Source organism: Meriones unguiculatus, chromosome 6, assembly GCF_030254825.1.
Source record: "Meriones unguiculatus strain TT.TT164.6M chromosome 6, Bangor_MerUng_6.1, whole genome shotgun sequence".
Taxonomy (NCBI): domain Eukaryota; kingdom Metazoa; phylum Chordata; class Mammalia; order Rodentia; family Muridae; genus Meriones; species Meriones unguiculatus.
Genome location: NC_083354.1, coordinates 64154577 through 64177848, shown reverse-complemented (window position 1 = coordinate 64177848; position 23272 = coordinate 64154577). Strand labels below are relative to the sequence as shown.

At 42.8% G+C, this 23272-nt stretch overlaps 1 pseudogene; it reads right to left on the bottom strand.

The window, feature by feature from the left end:
- The window catches only part of LOC132654514 (baculoviral IAP repeat-containing protein 1a-like), a 79875-nt pseudogene that overhangs the window by 17397 nt on the left and 39206 nt on the right, over nucleotides 1–23272 (bottom strand).

Genomic DNA, 23272 nt, shown 5'->3' with positions numbered 1-23272 from the left:
GGCAGAGTGAATGGAATTTTATGTAAGAAGTGGGAAATAGCAAGAGCTGGAGAGGACAGGAACTCCACAAGGAGAGCAACAGAACAAGAAAATTTGAACACAGGGAACTTCCCAGAAACTCATACTCCAACCAAGGACTATTCATGGAGATAATTTAGAACCCCTGCACAGATGTAGCCCATGGCAGTTTAATGTCCAAGTGGCTTACATAGTGATGGGAAGAGGGACTGCCTCTGACATAAACTGATTAGCCTGCTCTTTGATCACCTCCCCCTGAGGGGGGAGCAGCCTTACCAGGCCACAGAAGAAGACAATGCAGCCATTCCTGATGTGATCTGATAGACTAAGATCAGAAGGAAGGAAAGGAGGACATCCCCTATCAGTGGACGTAGGGAGGAGCATGCATGCAGAAATGGGAGGTAGGGTAGGTCGGGAGGGGAGGAGGGAGGGGCTTATGGGGGGATAAAATGAATAAAGTGTAATTAATAATAATAATAATAACAAGGAAAAAATAAAACTATCACATACTAACATAAAAAAAAGACTAGAAGTATTAATATTTCCCAGGATCCATTGCTAGGTAAAGGTCAATATGATGAGGTACAAAGGTAGCTTGAATATGATAATCACACCATGACACTACGTTGCTTAGCAGCTTTAAATGTTTGGTACAATGTTGAAGAATCAGGAAAGAGGTTGGAGTCATTTACTAAAATCTACAAGGACCAAAAATATGCCTATACTGACCCTTTTGCAAAGATTGACTTCAAATGTGAATAAAATAGTATCAGATTCACAAGTCAGACAAATTTTGATTGAATTTTTGGCTTTTGAAATGCTAATTCAGAGATGGGTGGTGTTGGCACATATCTCTAATCCTAGCAGCCAGGAGGCTAAGGCAGGTGCATCTGTTAGTATGAAGCCACCCTGATCTGCAGAGTGAGTTCCAGACAGCCATGGCTACACAGAGAAATCCTTTCTCAAAAAACCAAAACAGAAAAAATGCTAATTCAGAATGAAAAAGTGTGAGCAGTCCTTTTAAGCAGGATTGGCACCAATAGATGAATGGACCAGAAATATGGCTGATATTGGATCTCATGTTTATAATGCTACTCTGATAGCAGAAGAAATTTCTAGCAGTCTTAAGAACAATCAAAATGTGAGATGTTTTAATTGTGGTAAGCCAGGTCATTTTTAATGGGATTGTAGGCAAGGCATTCTTAGAAACTATGGGGGTGTTTTTCCCCTAGAAATTATTGAAAAAGAAGGCCTCTCAGCTTTTTGGAGTATGCAAAAGGTGTGGCAAAGGATGGCACCGAACTAATGAATGAAGATCAACAAGTGACAAGCATTAAGGAGGGGGAATGGGAGAGGTGAGACTGCATATCACTATGGTGTCCTCCAAAGGACCAGCATGGTTGATGCATGACCCATACTTTGGTGGATCATGCACAGCCACCCAACACAGACTTGAAATAAGTCAATGAATGTAAACAAAAAAGGTCCAGGGAAAGGCCAGTCCTCAGGCCTCATAAGACCCAGTCAGGAAGAGGCAAGTGTTCAGATTTCTGCGCTGAGTTTGAGATCTAGTCTCATCAAATAATGAGCATTTATGGGAAACACTTGGCACATCTACACAATTGAATATTACTCAGCAATGAAAAATAAGGAAATCATGAAATTTGCAAGTAAACGGTGGGAACTCAAAGGATCATCCTGAATGAGCTGTACCAGAAGCAGAAAGACACACATGGTATATACTCACTCATATAGACATGTAATATAGGATAAACCTACTAAAATCTGTACATCTAAAGAAACTAATCAAGAGAGAGAACTAGAGAACCCTGATTAAAATGCTCAATCCCCATCCTAAAACTCAAAGAGGAAAGGCATCAGAGGAGGAAGAATACAGGAAACAGGCTGTGAACCTGCCACAGAGGGCCTCTAAAAGGCTCTGCCATGCAGACTATCAAAGCAGATGCTGAGACTCATGGCTAACTGTTGGGTAGTGTGCATGGAATCTTATGAAAGAGGTGGGAAAGAGTAAGATCTGGAGAGGACAGGAACCCCACAAGGAGAGTCACAGAACCAGAAATTGAACACAAGGGTCTTCCCAGAGACTCATGCTCCAACCAAGTACCATGTATGGAGATAACCTAGAACCCCTGCACAGATGTAGCCCATGGCAGTTTAGTGTTCAAGTGGGTTCCATAGTAATGGGAAGAGGGACTGCCTCTGGCATAATCTAATTGGCCTGCTCTTTGATCACCTCCCTCTGAGTGGGGAGCAGCCTTACCAGTCCACAGAAGATGACAATGCAGCCACTCTTGATGAGATCTGATAGACTAAGATCAGAAGGAAGGAGAGGAGAACCTCTCCTTCCAGTGGACTTGGGGAGGGGCATGCATGAAGAAGGGGGAGAGGAGGGTGGGACTGGAAAGTGAGGAGAGAGGGGATTATGAGGGGATACAAAGTGAATATAGTGTAATTAATAAAACAATTAATAAAAAACAATTAATAAAAAATTAATAAAAAATCCTTAAACAAAGATTTTGGTAATTAATAAATGCAAATATTGGCATGTAAAAAAATGCAAGACAATGCCAATATAGGGTAGAGAGCTTTCTCTTCACAGTTCTCAGATTTATTGTGCATAAGGAGAGCCTGCGTTTCTCCTTGATCCCTTTTGTTCCTTTTAGGTAGAGATAACAACTCTGTGTGAGTGAATGTGTGTATGTGTGCACATGTGTGTACATGTGTGCTTTGTGGGGAGACTGAATAGATGAGTCAGTGTGCTAATGTATGGGTACATTCCACAAACCACAGGCTGAATTTTTAAACATTGTGACTGTACCAAACACATACAGACTCTTCTCCCTCTTCAATATTCCCAGAAGAACACAGCATAACATTTGTTTACAGGGCAATAGGTGTTGTAGGCAATGGAGAGATGGGTTAAAGTACATGGAGGATGTGTGGAGTCATGGGCAAACATGGCACCATTTTATATCATAGAGGGTTTTCTAGTGTTTACAGCAGCAGCAGGCCCTAGACACAACTGCCATGGGTGTCAAGGAACAACTATACACAACTTGCTTGGTGGTGGGTTCACTCTAGGAGGAGGGAGAGGAGAAGATGAAAAATAAATTAAGAAACAATGTTTTACAAACTTACCAAACTTTGCTGATATTTCTTTCTCTGGAAAGTATTGGTCTTTAAGATTCAATATCTTCAGAGAAACAAAATTTGGCAAGATGGTGACTAGGAAAGGGAAAATAAATTTTAGTTAGGTCAGACGCGTTTCCTATGAAAAAGAAGATTACCATTGAAATAAAGAGTATTTGAAATATGATGAAAGGAGATATAATACTCAGGTTGAATTACTATGACTAAGTGGAAGACATTGCTCTGAAAATGAAAGATTTAAATTGTAGACAGATGTGTTTCACTTTTGTGAAAGCCTCAATGAAGATCAAGTGTCGTCACAGTTCCCACGATACCAGTTGCATTTTAATCCTAGAGTATTGAATGACTGTGCACAGGAGCATCTGTAGTCAGAGTTGTACAGTTCTTACCAAATGACGTGGTTTCAAAGCATCTTCCAGAAAACTCAATCTCTCTGATTTTCTTGCAGGAAGCAAGCGCAGCCATGAGAGACTCACAATTCAACAGGAAATTACATTTCAGATGGAAGACATGAAGATTTGGAGAGTTCTGAATCAATTTAACTGCAAAAAAAGAAGGATTTTCAGAAAGTAGAAAAGGCCATGAATATCTATCAGAATTGGACCCTCAACATCAATTCCAGCCACACTGATTAAATAGGCAGTGACTGGGTGGCCCAGTGCCTCTATGACACAGTGGCACAGTATCTAGAAGTCAGACTACATTCATTGGGGTTATGCTCAGTTTCTGCAACTGACTAGAGAGCAGATGACCCGGGGCAAATTCTTGACCCCCTCTGGAAACAGAGAACTGAAAAATAAAACTATTTCTGTTCACTATATTTCACCCCCAGTGTCAGCATCTTAATGTCTCTATGTTTGCACACTTTACTGACACAATAGGAATTCTGTGCAAAGTAACATAAAAAAAGAGAACAACTTTGAAACACAACTTTAAAAACATGTAAACCTATTTATTTTGTCTGTGTGTATGTGGTGTGTGGAGATCATCCATGTGCCAAAGCACATATTGGGAGGTCAGGGGAAAACTGGGAGAACTCGATGTTTCCTTTCATCACACAGATCTATGGGACTGAAGCCAACAGGACTGACTTAAGCACATTTACCTTCAACTTGGAAAATGTTTTGTTTGCTTGCTTTTGTTTCTTTTCAGACGGGGTCTCATATTGTATCTCTGACTAGCCTGGAAATAACTACATTTACAGAGAGAGGCTGGCTTTGATATGATAGTCTTCCTGCCTAAGCCTTCCAAATGCTGGGACTATAGGCAGGAGCCTCCATACTCTAGTGACGTTTTGATATGCAAATCTGCCATGTCAGTTCCTAGCTTACATCTCCTTAGTGTTCAGTGCTTTAAAAATTAAGGATCTGATGGTGCTTTTGTCATTTTGCTAAATGCATGTTCTAGAAAGATGGCTACACAGCTGCCTGTCAACAGGAGGCTGGGATGAAGAGAAATGGAGAAAAGGTTCTAACTGCTTCTTGGCTATTCAAGCCAACTCAAAAGCCCTGTACTCCCTTTGTAAACTTTGTGTACATTGTAAACTCACAAGGCCCCAGGCCTACAAGCAATAAAATTGTCTCAATCCCTGATCTCATCCCAAAAATCAGGCCACAGAATCCCTCCACTCCTAGACCTCCCTGGAAAGCTCTGCCACTCCAACCGCACACCATGCAACCCTACATAAACTCTGTGTTCCACCCAGTTCTCTGCTGCTTCTTGCTTGAGAAGAAGCAACCACCTTCCCAGGTTTTCCCTCCCAATAAATCTCTTGTGCGAGGTTTGTTATGTGGTGTGGCTTGGTGGTATTCCTTGGCTCTGGACTTCCAGGATATCTTCTGGAGCACACTGAAACCCTTTTGGCTGAGCAGAACTTTTGCTGGGGAAACCTCCCCCGCAGAAGCAGAGCTATTACACTTGCACTGGGGAAACTCTCCAGGCAACTGGAGCAGAACTCCTGTAGGGGAAGCCTTTCCCTTCAGAGCTGCAACACCTACAGTGCTCCCAGTCAGATTCCTTTGCCCTCAGTAGACAGATCTGCACTTGCCACTCAGACAGCAAAAGAGGACTCCACACACTGCTTTGGAGAGGAATTGTCAGGAGTGTAAAGCTCAGGCTATGCAGTCAAACCTTCTGTTTGGAGACACATTTCCTTAGCCCTGAGCCATCTCTGACCTCATTTCCCAAGCTGACAATCAGCAATAATCATCAAACCTTCTCTCACACAGGGGCTGTGAAGACTGAGTCAGCGGTTGTGAAGGGCTGAGAACAGTTCCCCACATGTTAAAGACTTGGGTAACAAATAAATCTCTGCTCTCTTAAGGAGGAAGAGCACTGTTCCCACACCTTCCCATGGACACAGTTCATGCTTTGAAGCCCAGGGAAGGTTTAACTAATGATGGTTCTAACAATTACTAGCCAAGTAGCTTTTCCAGCTGAGACATGAGCTGGAGATCCAAGCACCATCCTTACCTAGTCTGGAGAGGTCAGACTCTGTGGAAGTTTGGATAGATAACTTCTCCATGTGGTGGAGGTTTGGGAACTCTCCAGGAAGGACTGAAAGCACATCTGCTTTGCCATGTAGTCTCACAGTTCTTTCAGGCCTGGGAACTTGTCCAAGTTAGCAAAGAGTTGATCTGGAAAGCAGCACATAGTTCCCATCACTCAAGGTCCCCAGTGTAAGTTCTAAACTATGCTGTCATCTTTAGCCATTTTCATGCTTTCAGAACAAAATTTCTCAGACTTCCTAACATCTCTGTAGGAAGCACCGCCATGAAGATACTGCCATTTGCTTCATCTGCTGATTATAGACTATAGGCGAAGCCCTGTGCTGGTCTCTAGACTCACAAAATATATAAAATTTTCCCCAACCAACAAACAACATGGGAAACAACTGGCTTTCCACATGCAAAACATTATAGTTGAATTCTTACCTCCACCTTACGTAAAAATGTAACTCAGAACCTCTCCACCAACCTGATCCTGTGCATCCTCTTCCAAAGTCTGTCCAGGTATCTCTCCCACCCTCCTCTCTCATCCATCCCCAAACTGCTAGATCTAGTTTGGATCCCACATCCAGTATCTCGGCCTAGTCCATCTATCTCTGCCTGTGTCACTGCCAAACTCTAGAATTCTTTCACAATCCACCCTGCCTTCCTTTCCATCCCCAACCTTCAGCCACATCCTACACAATCTTCTCCAGGGTCTAGCTGGGTGAGTTTTCCTGATGCTCCCCACCTCCCACCCTCTCCAACCCCCACAAGTTTGGATTAAAATGCATATCTTGCATATCAGCTCAGGCTCTGGTGTCCACCTGAGCCATATCCAACTTGGAGGCCCAATCTAACCCTCACAATCATAAAACTGATGGAATGACAAAGAAAATCCAGGATTTGAAAATAAAATTCAATAAAGATAGAAACACTAAGGAGGAGTCAAGCTAAATATATATAAAATTGAAAAACCCAATAACTGAACTAAAAAACTCAAAGGACAGACTTACAAGTAGAATGAATCAAGCAGATGATTCAGTATGAGGACTTGAAGATAAAGTACATGAAATAAGCAAAGAATATGGGGGGAAACACAGCAAAGAAACATACAGGAAATGTGGGACACCAAGAAAAGACCAAACTTTTGAATTTGAGAAATAGATGAGGGAGAAAAAGTCCAAGTCAATGACATAGACCAGCTCTCCAACAACATCATAGAAGAAAACTTGCCCAAATCAAGAGAAGACATACCCACACAGAAGATACAGGAAGCACAGAGAACACCAAATAGAAAAAGCCTGAAAAGAAACTCTTCATGGCATATATTTTTTTAATTTCAATAATTTTATTACTAACTACACAATAATGCTGATGTCTTTTTTAACCTTTCAACTATTACTGTTTCTTTTCTTTTTTATTTATTACAATTTATTCACCTTGCATTCCAGCTATAGCCCCTCCTTATCCCCTCCCAATCTGACCATCCCTCCCTCTTCTCCTCCCATGCCCATCTCTCAGCCCACTGATAGGAGAGGTCCTACTCCCCTTCCCTCTGACCCTAGCCTATCAGGTCTCATCAGGACTGCCTGCATTGTCCTCGTCTGTGGCCTGGCAAGGCTGCACCCTCTCAGGGGAAGGTGATCAGAGAACCAGCACTGAGTTCATGTCAGAGACGGTCCCTGTTCTCTTTACTAGAGACCCCACTTGGAGACTGAGCTGCTATAGGCTACATCTGTGCAGAGGTTCTAGGTTATCTCCATAAGTGGTCCTTGGTTGGAGTATCAGTCTCAGAAAAGACCCCTGTGTCCAGAATGTATGGTTCTGTTGTTGTCTTTGTGCAGATCCTGACCCCTCCAGGTCTTTCTCGCCCTTCTTTAATAAGATTCCCTGCACTCTGCTCCATGCCATATTTTAATGAAAACATTAAGTATACAAAAAATTTGAAAACATCAGGAGAAGAAACACAAGTCACACATACTGGAAAACCCACCAGAATAACAGATGATTTCTCAGTGGAAACATTGAATGCCAGAAAAACCTGTGTCACTGCATTCCAAATCCTAAAAAAAAACCACAACAGACAATCTAGATTAATACTGATAGTAAAACTATCTACCATACTTGATTGCGGGGAAAATTCTATGATATAAACAGGCTACAAAACCTATATCCAAAAAACCAACCTAAAGAAATTAAGGGACACAATATTTCAGACTGAAGAGAGGGGTGAACTGAGCTAAGAGATGAAGAAATTGGAAGGTATGATTACTAAAGTACAAATACTACTGAGAGCACAAACAACATCAGAAATCAACAACACATCATTACAACCAACATATGCACTTCAATAATACCTTCAAATATTAATGGTCCCAATTCTCCAATCAAATGATTCAGGCTGGCTGAATGAATCAAGAAATAAAATCATGTCAGGCAGTGTTAGCACAAACTTTAATTCCTGCACTGAGGAGGCAGAGGCAGGTGGATCTCTTTGAATGAGGCTAGCCTGTTCTACAGAGGAGGTTTTAAGATAACCAACGCCAAACAAAGAAGCCCTGTCTGTAGAAACATAATAATAATAATAATAATAATAATAATAATAATAATAATTTCATCAATCTCTTGTCTATGAGCAACATATCTTAGATTTAAAGATAGGCACTTACTAACTCCCCCTTCTTTCTTATGATTCCCTGTACTCTGCCCAAGGTTTGGTTATGAGTCTCAGCATCTGCTTTGATATACTGCTAGGTGGAGTCTTTCAGAGGCCCTTTATGGTAGGCTCCTGTCCTGTTACTTGTTTTCTCCTACATCCAATGTCCATCCCATTTGTCTTTCTAAGTGAGGATTCATCAACTTACCCTGGGTCCTCTTTCTTGTTTATCTTCTTTAGGTGTATAGATTTCAGTATGTTTATCCTATCTTATAGGTCTATATAAGTGAGTATATACCATGTGTGTCTTTCTGCTTTTGGGATACCTCACTCTGAATGATCTTTTCTAGATCCCACCATTTGCCTGCAAATTTCATGATTTCCTTGTTTTTAATTGCCGAGTAGTGTAAAAGTACCACAATTTCTGTATCCATTCCTCAACTGAGGGACATCTAGGTTGTTCCCAGGTTCTGGCTATTAAGAAATAAAGCTGCTACAAACACGGTTGAGCAAATGTCCTTGTTTTGTACTTGAGCATTTTTTTTTTATATATGCCTAGGAGTGGTATAAGTGGATCTTGAGGAATCACTATTCCTAATTGTCTGAGAGGACAGGAGCTCCACAAGGACCAAATATATCAGGGCACAGGGGTCTTTTATGAGACTGATTCTCCAGCCAAGGACCATGTATGAAAATAACCTAGAACTCCTCCTTAGATATAGCCCATGGTAGCTCAGTATCCAAGTGGGTGTCCTAGTAAGGGGAACAGGAACTATTTCTGAGAGGAATTCAATGGCTGGCTCTTTGACGCCCCTCCCCCCCCCCCAGGGAGGGAGGCTACAGAAGAGGACATTACAGCCAGTCCTGAAGAGACCTGATAAGCTAGGGTCAGATGGAAGGGGAGAAATTCCTCCCCTATCAGTGGACTTGAAAAGGGGCTTGGAGGAGATGAGGGAAGGATGGCAGCCTTGGGAAGAAATGAGGGATAGATAGGGCTACGGCTGGAATACAAAGTAAATAACCTGTGATTAATATAAAAAAATAAAAATTATTGTAAAAAAAGAATAAAGCTTCTATGAATATTGAGAAAATAGGAGGAGCTAAGATGGTGGCACCAGGAGAGCACTGTGTCTGAGAAGTGGGACAGCACTGTTCGCGCAGGGACCAGGAGACTGAACTCTGGGCCTTAAAACTAGAGCGATCCTGTTTCCCAGGTGAGGGGAGGCTCCCATGGTGTGGGAATCGGTCAGGTCCACTCTCGCCTTCCCAGCCAGAACCCGGAAGAAATCCCGGGTAATGCGGGCTTTGGGTCTCTAGGCTGGAACCGCAAGTCTGCGTGTCCCGATCACTTTCCCAGTCTGATCGGTGGGCACAAGGGTGCCTGAGACTGGGAGTTCCAGTCTCAAGAAAACCCCACGGGGAAGCAAAGTTGCGAGTCTGATGATGGGTCATCCAGTCTTTCCCTGGAAGGTCTTTTGGACCACGGGCACCTGCCGCCATCACAGCTGAGCTCCCGCAGTGCGGACAGCTGCGCACGCAGTTCACCGGTACAGAGGAGCTGTGAGTCCCAGTGCAAAAGAGACTGGGAAATCCCTGTCCAGAGAGGGCCCCACAGGCAAGGAAGAAACTGGGCTGCTTGGGTCATCTAGGCGGCTGCGTGCCCAGCTCACAGGTACAGAGGAGCTGTGCACCCCAGTGCAAAAGAGACCGGGAACCCTGAAATCAACCCCCAGATACTCCTCCAAGGGGCAACCAGTTATCCCTAACAAAACTGACCAAACCACGGGACACACAGGTTACAGCAGCTGATCACTAAATTTACAGCAAGAAACCCAGAAGGAGGGCAGCTGTCTCCAGGACTTCTCCTGGTAAGAGGGGAGCCCTCTTGACTAATCAGGATCACAGTTACCACCCAGGTCTCTATGCCTGAGGTGAGCTATAGCAACTCCTGAAAAACACCGGCCATCCAGTGACTATACCCAAAAAGCTGAGAAGGCTTCCTTCAGGAAAAGCCATCTTCCTGCCAAAGGGATTCTCTCCACTACAAGAGTCCAGGAACAACCAGAAACTAACTTCAAACAACTAAGATAGCCCAATGAGTAGAGGACAGCATAAAAGTTCTACCAACAAAAGCCAGAGTAGCTTGGCATCTCCAGAACCCAGTTATCCAAAGGCAAATAGCCCTAGACACCTCAGCATAACTGAAATTCAAGGAGATGACCTAATATCTATGCTCATGAAGAAGATAACAGAGGAAACAAATAAAAAGGAAAAGAAATAGAGGAAGGTGCAGCCAAACAGTTTGTGGCCTTTAGAGAGGAAATGCATAAATCACTGAATGAAATAAAAGAAACAGTGGATTGTTCAAACAAACAGCTGAAGGAATTGACGGAAAAAGATAAAATACAGTCAGACAGGTGAAGGAAACCAACAAAATAGCTCAAGACCTGACGATAGAATTGGAAAACTTAAAAAAAAACACAAATGGAAGAAATGGTGGCGAGAAAGAACTTAGGGAAGAAAGCAGGAACTACAGAGGTAAGCATAACCAATAGGCTACAAGAAGTGGAAGAAAGAATCTCAGGTGTGGAAGATACAATGGAAGAAATCGATGTATCTGTCAAAGAAAATGTTAAATCCAAAAAATTCCTGACACAGACCGTCCAAGAAATCCAAGACAATATGAAAAGACAAAACCTAAGAATAATAGGTATAGAGGAAAAAGAAGACTCCCTTCTCCAAGGCCTAGAAAATATTTTCAACAAAATCATTTCCCCAACTTAAAGGAGAGGCCAATAAGAATACATGAGGCCTATAGAACACCCAATAAATTAGACCAGAAAAGAAAATCCTCCCGCTACATAATATTCAAAACCGTAAGTATACAGAACAAAGAAAAAATACTAAAAGCTGCAAGGAAAAAGGGCCAAGTAACATATAATGGCAAACCCATTAGAATCACACCTGACTTTTCAACAGAGACTATGAAAGCCAGAAGGGCCTGGACGGATATCATGCAGACCCTAAGAGAACACAGATGTCAGCCCAGGCTACTATACCCAGCAATACTCTCAGTCCTCATAGACGGAGAAAACAAATATTCAATGACAAAAACAAATTTCAACAATACCTACACACAAATCTAGCATTACAGAGGACACTGGGAGGGAAAATACAACCCCATAAAATTAGCTACATTGAGAAATATATACACATAATTAGTATACAAGTATATTAGAAATATATATACATGCATATATGTATATATATATCAATATCAGCAACTAGTTTTTAAAAATATGCCATAAATTTGAAAGAGACCAAGGAGGGGTATATGGAAAGGCTTGGATGGAAGACAGAAAAAAAGGACACGATATATTTTATAGTTTCAAAAATAATTCTTTTTTTTTTTAGGGCCACTGTGCCTGGAAATTAGCAGAAATGCCCACCTCTCCGTGGGTTTTCCTGTGTCTCTTTGTCCAATGGCATTAAAAGTTAGGAGGCTAATTTTTGGCACTAAGTGGAAGATTTTGGAGCCAAACTGGAATCATCTCTGTCTCTTTTTCTCTCTGGCACATAGAGTAGCCAATTTTGCAATGGGGCTCATCCATCAACTTTGCCTCATTGATAAACAATGCTTGCTTGTGTAATGCAAGCAAGAAATAAAACTTTTATGTGAAGCCTTGTGACTTTGAGTCTCTTGCCACATATCAATCTAATTTATCCTAGTAAACTCTGAGATGGTGACGATTATGGAATTCCTTGAGTTTTGCTCAGCACCTTTGTTAAGTGGCTTTTTGTTACTCTAACAAGTGCCTGAGACAATCATATTTTTTAAGATAAAAGGTTTATTGGGGCTTACAGTTTTAGAGGTTTCTATCTGTGATTGATCAGTACCATTGTTTTCAAGCCTATAGTAAAGCAGTACATAATGATGGGAGTATATGAGGGGGAAAAGGAGTTTGTTCATCTCATGAAAAAGAGGAGAGGAAAGGAGAGGCAAGGTGAGGAGAGGGGAAGGGAAGGGGAGGGGAGAAGAGGGAGGGGAGGGGAGGGAAGAAGAGGGAGGGGAGGAACCAAAGAGAACAGGTACTTAGCTCTACTTCTTAAAAGTTGCATCACTTCCAAACAGTGCCAAGCTGGGAAGCAATACATGGGCAAATCCCAGCAGTACCTTCTATAGTCTAAAATCAACTATTCCCACACCTTCCTCTATCCCATGACTTCCTTTTCTTATAATGTTAAAACATTTGCCAGCCCCAAAGCACTCATCATCCCCTCTGCAGCACCTGACCCTTTGAGACTAACAAGTAACCCCTGAATAAAGGGTACAAAAAGCATGCCAGAACCTCCTCCTTGCTCCTCCTCCCGCTCCCTGTCTCCCTGCCTCTGCCTAAACTAGCAATAGACAAAGCAATTGTGTTTTAATAAAGAACATTGATTTACCTTTTCAACATTTTAACAAATAGCAGTACACACAGATCTCTAAAGACTTATGCCCACAATTTGCAAAATTATTTCTCTATCGATCAGCATGGGTTTGTTTTTTGTAGGTTCAGTCAATTAAGTAGCAGTGTTGAAGTGGATGAACTAGTCAAGCCTAGAAAGTCCCCAGTGAAGGCAAACAAGTGTATTCTGAAACTGAGGTATGCCAGTGTATAAGCAGCATGGCCCAGGACCTTGTAAAACAAAGGAGATACCAGAAGGTCTGATAGAAGTGAAATGTGGCAAGAGAGAAGGAGATTGTGAGTTCATCACCCAGGTAGATCAGACCGATCATATGAAATCTTGTCTCAAGTAACTTATGCCTGAGTAGTAACATGTATGTATGTGACAATCCAAAAAAAAAAAAAAAAGGTATCCACCCAGTATTTTGCCACTGAATAGTAGCATTGGTGATTGGACAACTTGTCCCCTCATTTTGCTTCCCCATGAGTTCTCTAGGCCATAGCAAATTCTCAAAGCAGTTTTCTAGATCTGGTACTACCACTCTTTTCATGATTGCTCCTCTTAGGGGGTGTCTGACATAAATGTCTAAAAGTGTGTATGGATGGTCTATAACCTAAAAAAAAACCAATTCTAATATTCATTTAAGTTGTTTCCCCACACAAATATGCGAAAAGAGAAGTGAAACACACATTTTATTAATGAATAAACTAAGGCCAGCATTCTGATTCTCCAATCAAGTTTCTAAGACTGAAGAATCATGCTTGGTTAATTAAAAAAACAAAAGCAAGAAAAGAAGGAGAAAGAGGAGGGAAGATGGAAAAGAAAGACATACCTACAATATGAACACCACACTCAATGCAGAAAATAGGAACACCACAGGGTCAAGAAAAGTGGTATAGAAGGGAGGCAGACGTGATGAGCATAAAACCAACACAGAACAGTGGTCAATGGTCCTATTCAGAGGTGTGGATGGGAAGAGGAAACATTTTACTCCTGAAGAAAGGAAATCAATGGTAGGAATTTTAGAAGGGTATATTTGAAAAGTTGACAGTTGGTACAAAGAGGGAAAGGTCAGCTAGGAGTCAACCCTCAGATGCTGGTTGAGATAAGCTTTAAAGGCAGAAAACTTTCTTAAGGCTAAAGAAGAGGAGGAGGCTATGATGTGGAATTCCAGGCTATGAGACAGAAGGCCCATCAGACTTCAGTGCAGAGATGTCTAGACTGGCTCAACTCAAGCTCCGTGAAGAGCATCTCTGTGTCTCCAAACAAACAGCAGCACCCATGGCTGTGTCATCTCTAACCAAGAGTTGCCACGTCACAGTAGCAAGCTTCTCTCTGGCTCCCATTGCCAAATGGACATTTGGCTACTCACCTATCGTATGCCCTGCGGACTCAAACTTGTCCATGTCTAGCTTTCACTGGGACCATGACATACAAGCTGATGGTTAATCATTCTCTCAGTGGGAAGTTTTCCCTCTCCTCTGAGCAAATATGGACAAGTATCTTCTTGGATCTCTGTGTACTTATGCTTGTGATTCAGTGATATTTGTTCTTTCAATCACCCACATATCTTTCATGTATTCATTCAACAAATATTTATCTGACTACATGTTTAATAAATACTTTGTTGCTATGTCACTTGTACTACTCAAAACCCTTCAAATGGCTTCCTGGGTTCATTAAAGTAAAAACCAAAATTCATATCAGTCTATAAGCTTCTGCGATACTGCATCTCTCAGAAACCACATCTCTTTCTCTTTCACTCATCCCTTCCAGCCACTGAGATCTTGCCCTTCCTCCATTTATTATGCACTTCAAGTGTATTCCTATCAGTACCTTCTTACTCTTCTGCTTCTAGCATGAGAGGTCTCTCGGTCTCCATTACATAGAAGGCAGAAGTGATACCTTCCACATATCTGCCTCCTGATAGCCATGATTTGCTCCTAAAATTTCCACATATCTCTGCTAACACATCTCCTTGTCCAACAGATATCCTCAGCCTCGTAGGAAAGAGCAACAAGTGCTTTCATTATCCATCTTCTTTGGCAAGCTTCTTTCTTTATACAGTATTTGTAGCATCCATCACAGAATATGTTTAATTACCTGTGATATCCTTAATCCATTAAAAGCACCTGAGATCCAACAAGCCACCCATCCTACTGTCTCCAGTGCCTCAGATAGATTAGGACACAGAACTGGCTTGGCGCATATTTGTTCTATGAACTAATTAATGTGTTCAGGGATTCGTTAGAAGCTGGGTGGTAGCTGAGGTAGCACAGTGAATCTTTTAGCTACTTGCTGTTTCCCATGATCAGTTCTATTCCCTCATTTAAAGGGAAGCATGGCAGTGTGTCTGTGGACTGCCAATAAGAAGCAACTGAGTGAGACACTCAGCCCTGACTATTGTCAGAGACAAGACACAGAGCTAAATGATTCATTGTTGAGTTCCGGTCCAGCAGTTCTCATCTAACCTGCAAGTACCAAGTAATTGGATTGGTAATGGGATATGGAGACTTTCACCTTGAGGTCACTGCCTCACTTCTAGTCCAAGAGACAGCTGCAGCTGAAAAGCACTGTTCTTGGGGGGCAGTTCCAAGATCATTGGGAGACAGGTAAATCTGAATTTCAATGTGAGGCTACAGCTACTTCCAAGAACAGAGATGGAAATTGTGTTTTCTACACCACCTTATATCCACAGCCACATAGAAAGCAACTCACAGCTTTGGCTTAATGCTTTCCTGGACTAAAGAGGATGATAAAAACCTGACCTGGAGGAGGACATTGCAGCCAGTCCTGGTGAGACCTGATAAGCTAGGGTCAGATGGAGGAGGAGGAGGACCTCTCCTGTCAGTGGACTTAGAGAGGGGCAGGGAGGAGATGAGGGAGGGAGGATGGGATTGGGAGGGAATGAGGGAGGGGGCTACTGCTGGGATACAAAGTAAATAAACTGTAAATAATATAAAAAAACCAAAAATTTAATTTAAAAAATTATATTACATCAAAAACACAAAGCCTGACCTGGCCCTGGAATGAATGCTACCCTCTGAAATAGCTTCTACACAGTACTGTTGGAGCAGTCAGTTAGGCTATGACTTTACCAGTCTCAGTGATTTTTCTTAGGTGATAGCCCCTGGGTATAGACTCTGTCTTCATACTAAGACTGTTCCATCTGGTCATAAGCAGTGCAGAGGAGGACCATGACTCTAAAGTCTAAAGCATGGCTTTCAGTCCTGGATTGGCTGCTTGCTGGCTACAACCTCAGACAAATCCTTTAATATCTCTGCATTTCTCTTCCGTTATCTACAAACTAGGAGTGAGAACTCCCTCTGCATATCATTACTGTGCAAGCTGGAGACAGGGCTCCTTAGACACTGAGCACAGAGCTCAGGAAACTGCATCAAATGAGTGGCAGGGATCCTCTTATAGGGAACAAGAAATGGGTAGTTTATGACTCCATCCAAAAGTTCATTTGTCTCTCATCTGTCATAGTTTTCTTGAAAATCAACTAAGCAATAGGCACAGTACTAGATACAGGTTGACCACCCCTTAGCCAAAATGCTTTGGATCAAAGGCATTTTGGAAGTTGAATTTTTCATATTTCAGAATGTTTGCAAAGACATAATGAGATGATGGCACTCAACTCTAAGGACAAAACTTGTATTTCATATACTCCTCATCCACACAGCCCACAGACAGATGACCTCATATAAAACTTTCAGCATGCCTCTTTTTTTGCCTTACATGTGAGGTTAGGTGTGGAATATTTCATTGTGATGATGCATCAGTATCCAAAAAGTTTCAGATCCTGGAGTATTTCAGGTGCTAGGGTTTCAGATTACAGATACTTAATCTGTATTAATTAAATAATATGCCAAGAGTTTGGAGTGCAGGAAACAGGGGAGAAAGCCACTGATCAAGAAACACTGGCTGCTGGCCACTGCTCCAGGCTCTGCTGTAAAGCTGGAAGCCATTGTAGGTACTTCCTCCAGGGTATTCAGGGGACTGGCACCTGAACAGGGCTGGGCACCATCTGTGCCTCAGCACCAATGTCTTTACTCCCAGAGTCCTTCATCGTTGCCAACTAGTTTCATTTTCCTAGCTTTTCTCTGGGGGACAGCAAAGGAGGTAGCTGTTACCTTGTATGGGGAAGAAAAATAAGACTGTCAAGGTGCCCTGATTTGACTCTAGCTTCCCAGTAACAGAGCCAGGGTCCTGCAAGTCAGGGTCTGCTGAGAGGAGAAGGAAGAAGAGAGACAAATTGGTAGGGTATGAGAAGGCTGTGTGGGCTCTGTTGGCAGAGCTGGTTCCTGCTTTCAGTATTGCTGCTCTGGCTGGCTTGGGCTCAGGTGCCTAGTTAGCTGCCCAGCTGGCTCAGCAAGTAAGCCTTCTCTATGGCTGTGCATGCGTCCCCGGGGACAGCACATATTTCCATCCTGAATCTACCAGAGGCTGGCCTTTGTGATGTCCTTGGCGTCCAGGTAGTAGGGCAGCAGATGTGTGGCAGAGGTTAGCCCTTGGAAATGCTAACCCCTTGTCAGAGTCACGTCCCCAGATGGCCTGGCTTATACAATAGGGACTCTCTTTCTCTTAAGCCTCCAGCTCTTTACTCTGCAGTGCAGTCACATGCCTAAAATCAGGCCACTTTGTTAATTCTGCAGCCACACGCCACAGTGAGTCAGCTCAACTCTGCTGTGGAGTTCCACAGACAGGGCTGCTGTCATTGGGGTGAGAGCAGCTGCAAGTGCAGGTCCTGGAAGCTGTCTCTGGCTGGGTAGGAAGAAGCTGGAGGTGCCCAGGACTGGGTGCTTGGCACTCCTTTCCAAGTATCTAAACACATCAAATACAATTTCAGTGCCTAGTATGCACTTTAATAAAAGACAGGGAAGGGCCACATGAGAATGAGCAAGGCAATCCCCAGTTCAGTGAGCTTCCTAGTACCAAAGAGATGTCCGTTTGTCTGTCTTTTTCATGGATGTGTGACTATTTGCTAATTCCAGTGTTTCTTGATCAGTGGCTTTCTCCCCTGTTTCCTGCACTCCAAAAATAATTCTTAAAAAGAAAAGGGAAGGGGCTGGAGAGATGGCTGAGTGGTTAAGAGTGCTGTCAGCTCTTCCAAAGGACCAGGGTTCAATTCCAAACACCCACATGGAAGTTCACAACTGTTTGTGATGCCAATTTCAAGGGATCTGACATCATCACACCAAATGCACATAAAATAAAAGTTAAATAAATTACTAAAAAAACCAAAAACGTCATTAAAAAAGTTTTTTAAAAAAGTAAATGGACAATACAGACAGAGCAAAGAATACTTGAGCATATAGCAGGCTGCTAAAAAAAAAATCAAAGTTCTGCTACTAACAATAACAAAATTTAAAAATTAAATATTTGCCATGGTATAAAAACTGAGAAATGAACTAAATGAAAGATAGTAAAGTCTAGGAGCTGAAAAGATGGCTCGGCAACTAAGAGCTCCTGCTGTTCAGCAGAGGACCACAGTTAGGTTCCCATCACCCACATTAGGCAGCTGAAACAACCTGTAACCACAGCTCCAAAGGATCTGACACTCTCTTCTTACCTCTGAGGGCAACTAAACATCCATGCACAGGAACACAGACACACACAGACACACACACACACACACACACACACACACACAGTGAAATAAATATATTTTAAAAGACATCATTATAAAGTCTATCCTGAAAACTATCAAACAGCGCTTAGAAGAAGACATAATTATTATTTATGCAGATTAAATGTCTTCTCTGGAGAAGCCATTTCCTCCTCTGGGCAGCGAGAGTGCAGAAGGTTCTCCAGCATCATCTGACACACAATGCCCCATTTACCAACAACAAGCTACTCAAGCACCCTTCTGAGGACCTTGAGAGATGAAATGATGGTGGCAATATTTTCCTAGTGTTGTCTGAGTTACTTGAAACCCATTCTAGGATTCAGGGCCTTATACACTGCCCCAAATAGTGAGAGTATTCAGATCTCTCTTATCAAGGCACATTTATGGCTTGTGCCTGAGAAGTTACTCATCTAACACTAAGAATGAGAAACCACAGACTCAGCCAGACTGCTTGTGTAAGCACACTCAGGGATACCTGGTAACTGGTTCGTCCCTGAGACCTCAAGAGACTGCAGGGCAGGCAGGGTGAGAAGCAGCTCCTGTTCTGCTGTGCTGAGCTCCAGACTGCACATGGAGCACTTGGTGACAGAGGTCTTATTCAGCTCCAGAGCTGGATGGATGCTTTCAAGAAAGCCACTGCTGTTGGACAAGCAGAGCTCAATATTCTGTGAAGCTGAGAAGACTTCCATTAGGACCCAGAGCAGTGCTTGCTCTGCAGGGCCCATGTTGGCCACTGCAACTTCCAACCTAGGGATCTTGTGTGGCTTGGGTGACAGTTTCCAATACCCAGAATTTATTTTGGGTAGATGGCTGCATTGGATATTCAAAAAACTGTATAAATTCTCTTCATTTTTAGCTAAAATTTCCGCCCATTCCTTCATATGTTCAAAGGCAGATGCATAGTCCTCATCTATAGTTGGTGGCTGTAATGTTTCATAACACTTTTTCATGACTGAATAACCTACAGTATGTGACATTTTATTTCCATTTATGAAGACTTTAATACTTGCCAACAGTAAAAGGCTTTCTGGGTGGTCTCTAAAGTAATGGAAATTCAATACATTTAAAGCCAGTGTTCTCCCTCGAAGGAATTGCAAAATCAATGGAGAACATGCAGAAACTGTGTTGCTTTCATAAGCAAAGTTTAGAGCAATGCCCAATAAATTTTCTGAAAAAATCGAAGAAAAAGCTACAGGAGAAAACTGCCACATTTTTTTAATTGACTGTGTTATCAAGGAAGGTTCTACTCCGTGCTTTACATAATCCTCTTCTTCAGACATGTTCTTCAGCGACTCTTTCTCATCCACCAACTGAAGCAAATGAGACACAACTTCTGGCCCTGCCCTTGATGAAGGGTGGCTGGAGACATACTTCAAAAAGTTGTTGTAGGTGGCCAGAGCCTTCAAGGGCGAGTTAATTTGTCTCAAATAATGAATTCCCAGATCTTGGTCGTCCTGTCTGTCTGAACCCAGGAGTTCAGTCAGCATCATGGCAGCAAGAAATTCTTGGAAGAGAGGACTTAAAAACCGGTAGACTGGTCTCAGCCTCTGGGGGGTGAATTTGCTCATCAAGCAGGTGGTCAGGTCTTCATTTTCATCCACTCCAGCCTCTGTGAGGTCATCATTGTTGAACTCAAAGCATGAAGAATAAAGCCCCCTCAAGGCCAGCTGACCACATGAGGACACAGTGGCCTTGAGGGCCTCAGCTGCAGCTTTGTACTTTAAGGTCAGGTACTTCATATAGGACTTGAAAACTGCCACATCATGAAAGAGCTGGTCAGAAGGATTTTGAAACCAGTCAGTACAGACTGCAGCCATGAAGAGAGGAGTTTTGTGAATTCCCTGTAAATCCTCATTCTGTCCAAAGTAAACCATAAACTTTTGCAGACGTGTTATACTCTGTGAGAAGACCTTCCTTAACACAGAGACAGTATTATAGAAAGGAAACTCTTTGATCTCTAGAATTGTATCCAGGTATGGACGGATGGACCTGGCCCTGTTTGTATGGACAGTGATCAATAAGCAGGTTTGTGACAATTAGTTTTTTGTAATCAGTGTCTCTAGGGCTTGGGAGAGCGAGTCCACCCCAGTATAGTCATCCAACAGGAACAGAACCTGGTGTTTTAACTGCTGGATGCTGCTGCTTAGGCATGCTTCACTAACACAGCCTCCTGCCTCTAGAAGTTGGGCACAGATGATGCTGGCCAGACCCTGATCTGGTCTGGTGGAACTAAGGGAGAGGTAGAAGACCAGCTGGAACCTGTTCAACAGGGGACAGCACCCTGATGCCCAGAGAAAAGCTATTTTCTTCAGGAAGGTTGTCTTCCCACTGCCAGCTTCCCCCTCCACATACACGACCGAGCTGAGATTGGCGAAGACCTTGGGGATCATCAGGGCTCCTTGCACTGGCCTGCTGATGTGCTTTGAAACGATGGACACATCACAGCCAAGCAAGTGGTCAGTGCCTTGGCTGGAGCACAACTCTGGCAAATTTATGTGGCGGAAAGTGGCTTTGGTGTAGGCACCTCGCAGCTGCTCACTCAGACTCTTTGCCTCTTGAAACCAGTGGGCTTCCCTCAGAGCCAAGCCTGTGGAGAGAAGGAAGGCAGAGGAAGGTGTACCTTCACATCTCTCTGATTGCGTTGATTGTCTGCTAAGAGTGGATTAGAACTCTCCTCTCCTTCCCATGACCCCCGTCCATACCCTAAGACCCTCTCATCTTTCCCTAGCATCAGAATGTGGGGTACTATGTCTAAGGCCTCTCATTTGACAGGGAGTTAGATATCCTGGCACCCTAATTTCCCTTTAGGATCTCAGGAGACCAGCCTGCTGCACGATGCCTTTAACACTGGCTGCTTTGGATCTGGCATGAAGACTGCTGTCTGTAGTCCTGCATTCACTCTCAAGATGCCACAGGAGCACTGACTCTCTCACCCACAGCTCCCTTTACCTCAGTGTTCTCCTCTAGGAGCTTTCCAGATAATTAGAAATATGCTTTCCTGTCCAATATACACAGAATCCCATGTGCTTTTATGTTCCTACCAGCCTCGGTGGGATGAACTGGGTCCTCAAGTGATTGCTTTCACTTGTGATTTCCTTTGAAAGAGAAATCCTTTATTAAATTGAGATTTGCAAGATAGTGAGACATGTTATCATTGAGAACCCAAAGTCTTCTAGACTTCACTCTGTCTTCGTGGCACGTATTCTACCAACTGAACAACGTTTCCAGACCATGCAACGTCATTTTCAAATTCGCAAATATCGTACACATATCACATCAACCCAGAGTTGATTATCTTTTCAGTTTTCACCCTGTTTTCTTCATTTTTTTCTGGTTTGTTTGCTGTCAGTTTTTTTTTTTTTTTGCTTTATTTTGTTTTTAGAGATGGGGTTTTATAGTATAATCCAGGCTGATCTTGAACTCACAGCCATCTTTTTGCCTCAGCTTCCAGAATGCTATATTGTAGACATGAGCCATGATTCCCAGATTTGCTTTTGCTTTGTGGGGAGCAATCATAGCACACCTACCAAACAACTGTGGCATGCAGCAGTTGGTATGCCTATCGGATTGAGAGTTGTGTCTTCTGTTGCAAAAATAGATTTCCTGATTTATTACTTGGCATTTGGTTTTGTTTATAAAGCACATTCATGGGCCAGAAATATGTCTCAGTCCAGAGTTATTGTGTAGCACAAAAGGGGTCTTGGTTTCTTTTTTTTTAATTTTTCATTAATTACACTTTATTCATTCTGCATTCCCCCATAAGCCCCTCCCTCCTCCCCTCCCAATCCCACCCTCTCTCCTCCCTCTGCTTGCATGCCACTCCCCAAGTCCACTGATAGGGGAGGTTCTCCTCTCCTTTCTGATCTTAGTCTATCAGTTCACATCAAAAGTGGCGGCATTGTCCTCTACTATGGCCTGGTAAGGCTGCTTCCCCCCCAGAGGGAGGTGATCAAAGAGCAGGCCAATCAGATTATGTCAGAGGCAGTCCCTCTTCACATTACTATGTAACCCAATTGGACTCCAAACTGCCCTGGGGTACATCTGTGCAGGGGTTCTGGGTCATCTCCATGAATAGTCCTTGGTTGGAGTATGAGTCTCTGGGAAGTTCCCTGTGTTCAAATTTTCTTGTTCTGTTGCTCTCCTTGTGGAGACCCTGTCCTCTCCTGCTCTTACTATTTCCCAGTTCTTACCTAAAATTCCATTCACTCTGCCCAACAGTTGCCCATCAGGCTCAGCATCTGCGTTGATAGTCTGAAGGGCAGAGGCTATCAGAGGCCCTCTGTGGTAGGTTCCTAGATTGTTTCCTGTTTTCTTCTTCTTCTGATGTCCATCCTCTTTGCCTTTCCGGATGGGGATTGGACATTTTAGTTAGGGTCCTCTCTCTTGCTTAGTTTCTTTAGATGCACAGGTTTTAGTGGGTTTGTCCTATGTTGTATGTCTATATGAGTGAGTATATACCATGTGTGTCTTTTTGCTTCTGAGACAACTCACTCAGGATGATCCTTTCCAGATCCCACCATTTACCTGCAAATTTCATGATTTCCTTATTTTTCATTGCTGAGTAATATTCCATTGTGTAGATGTACCACAATTTCTGCATCCATTCTTCAGTTGAGGGGCATCTGGGTTGTTTCCAGCTTCTGGCTATTACAATTAAAGCTGCTACAACCATGGTTGAGCAAATGTCCTTTTTGTGTACTTGAGCCTCTTTTGGATATATGCCCAGTAGTGGTATGCCTGGATCTTGAGGAAGCGCTATTCCTAGTTGTCTGAGAAAGCACCAGATTGATTTCCAGAGTGGTTGTACAAGTTTACATTCCCACATCCCTTTTCTCCAAAACCTCTCCAGCATGTGTT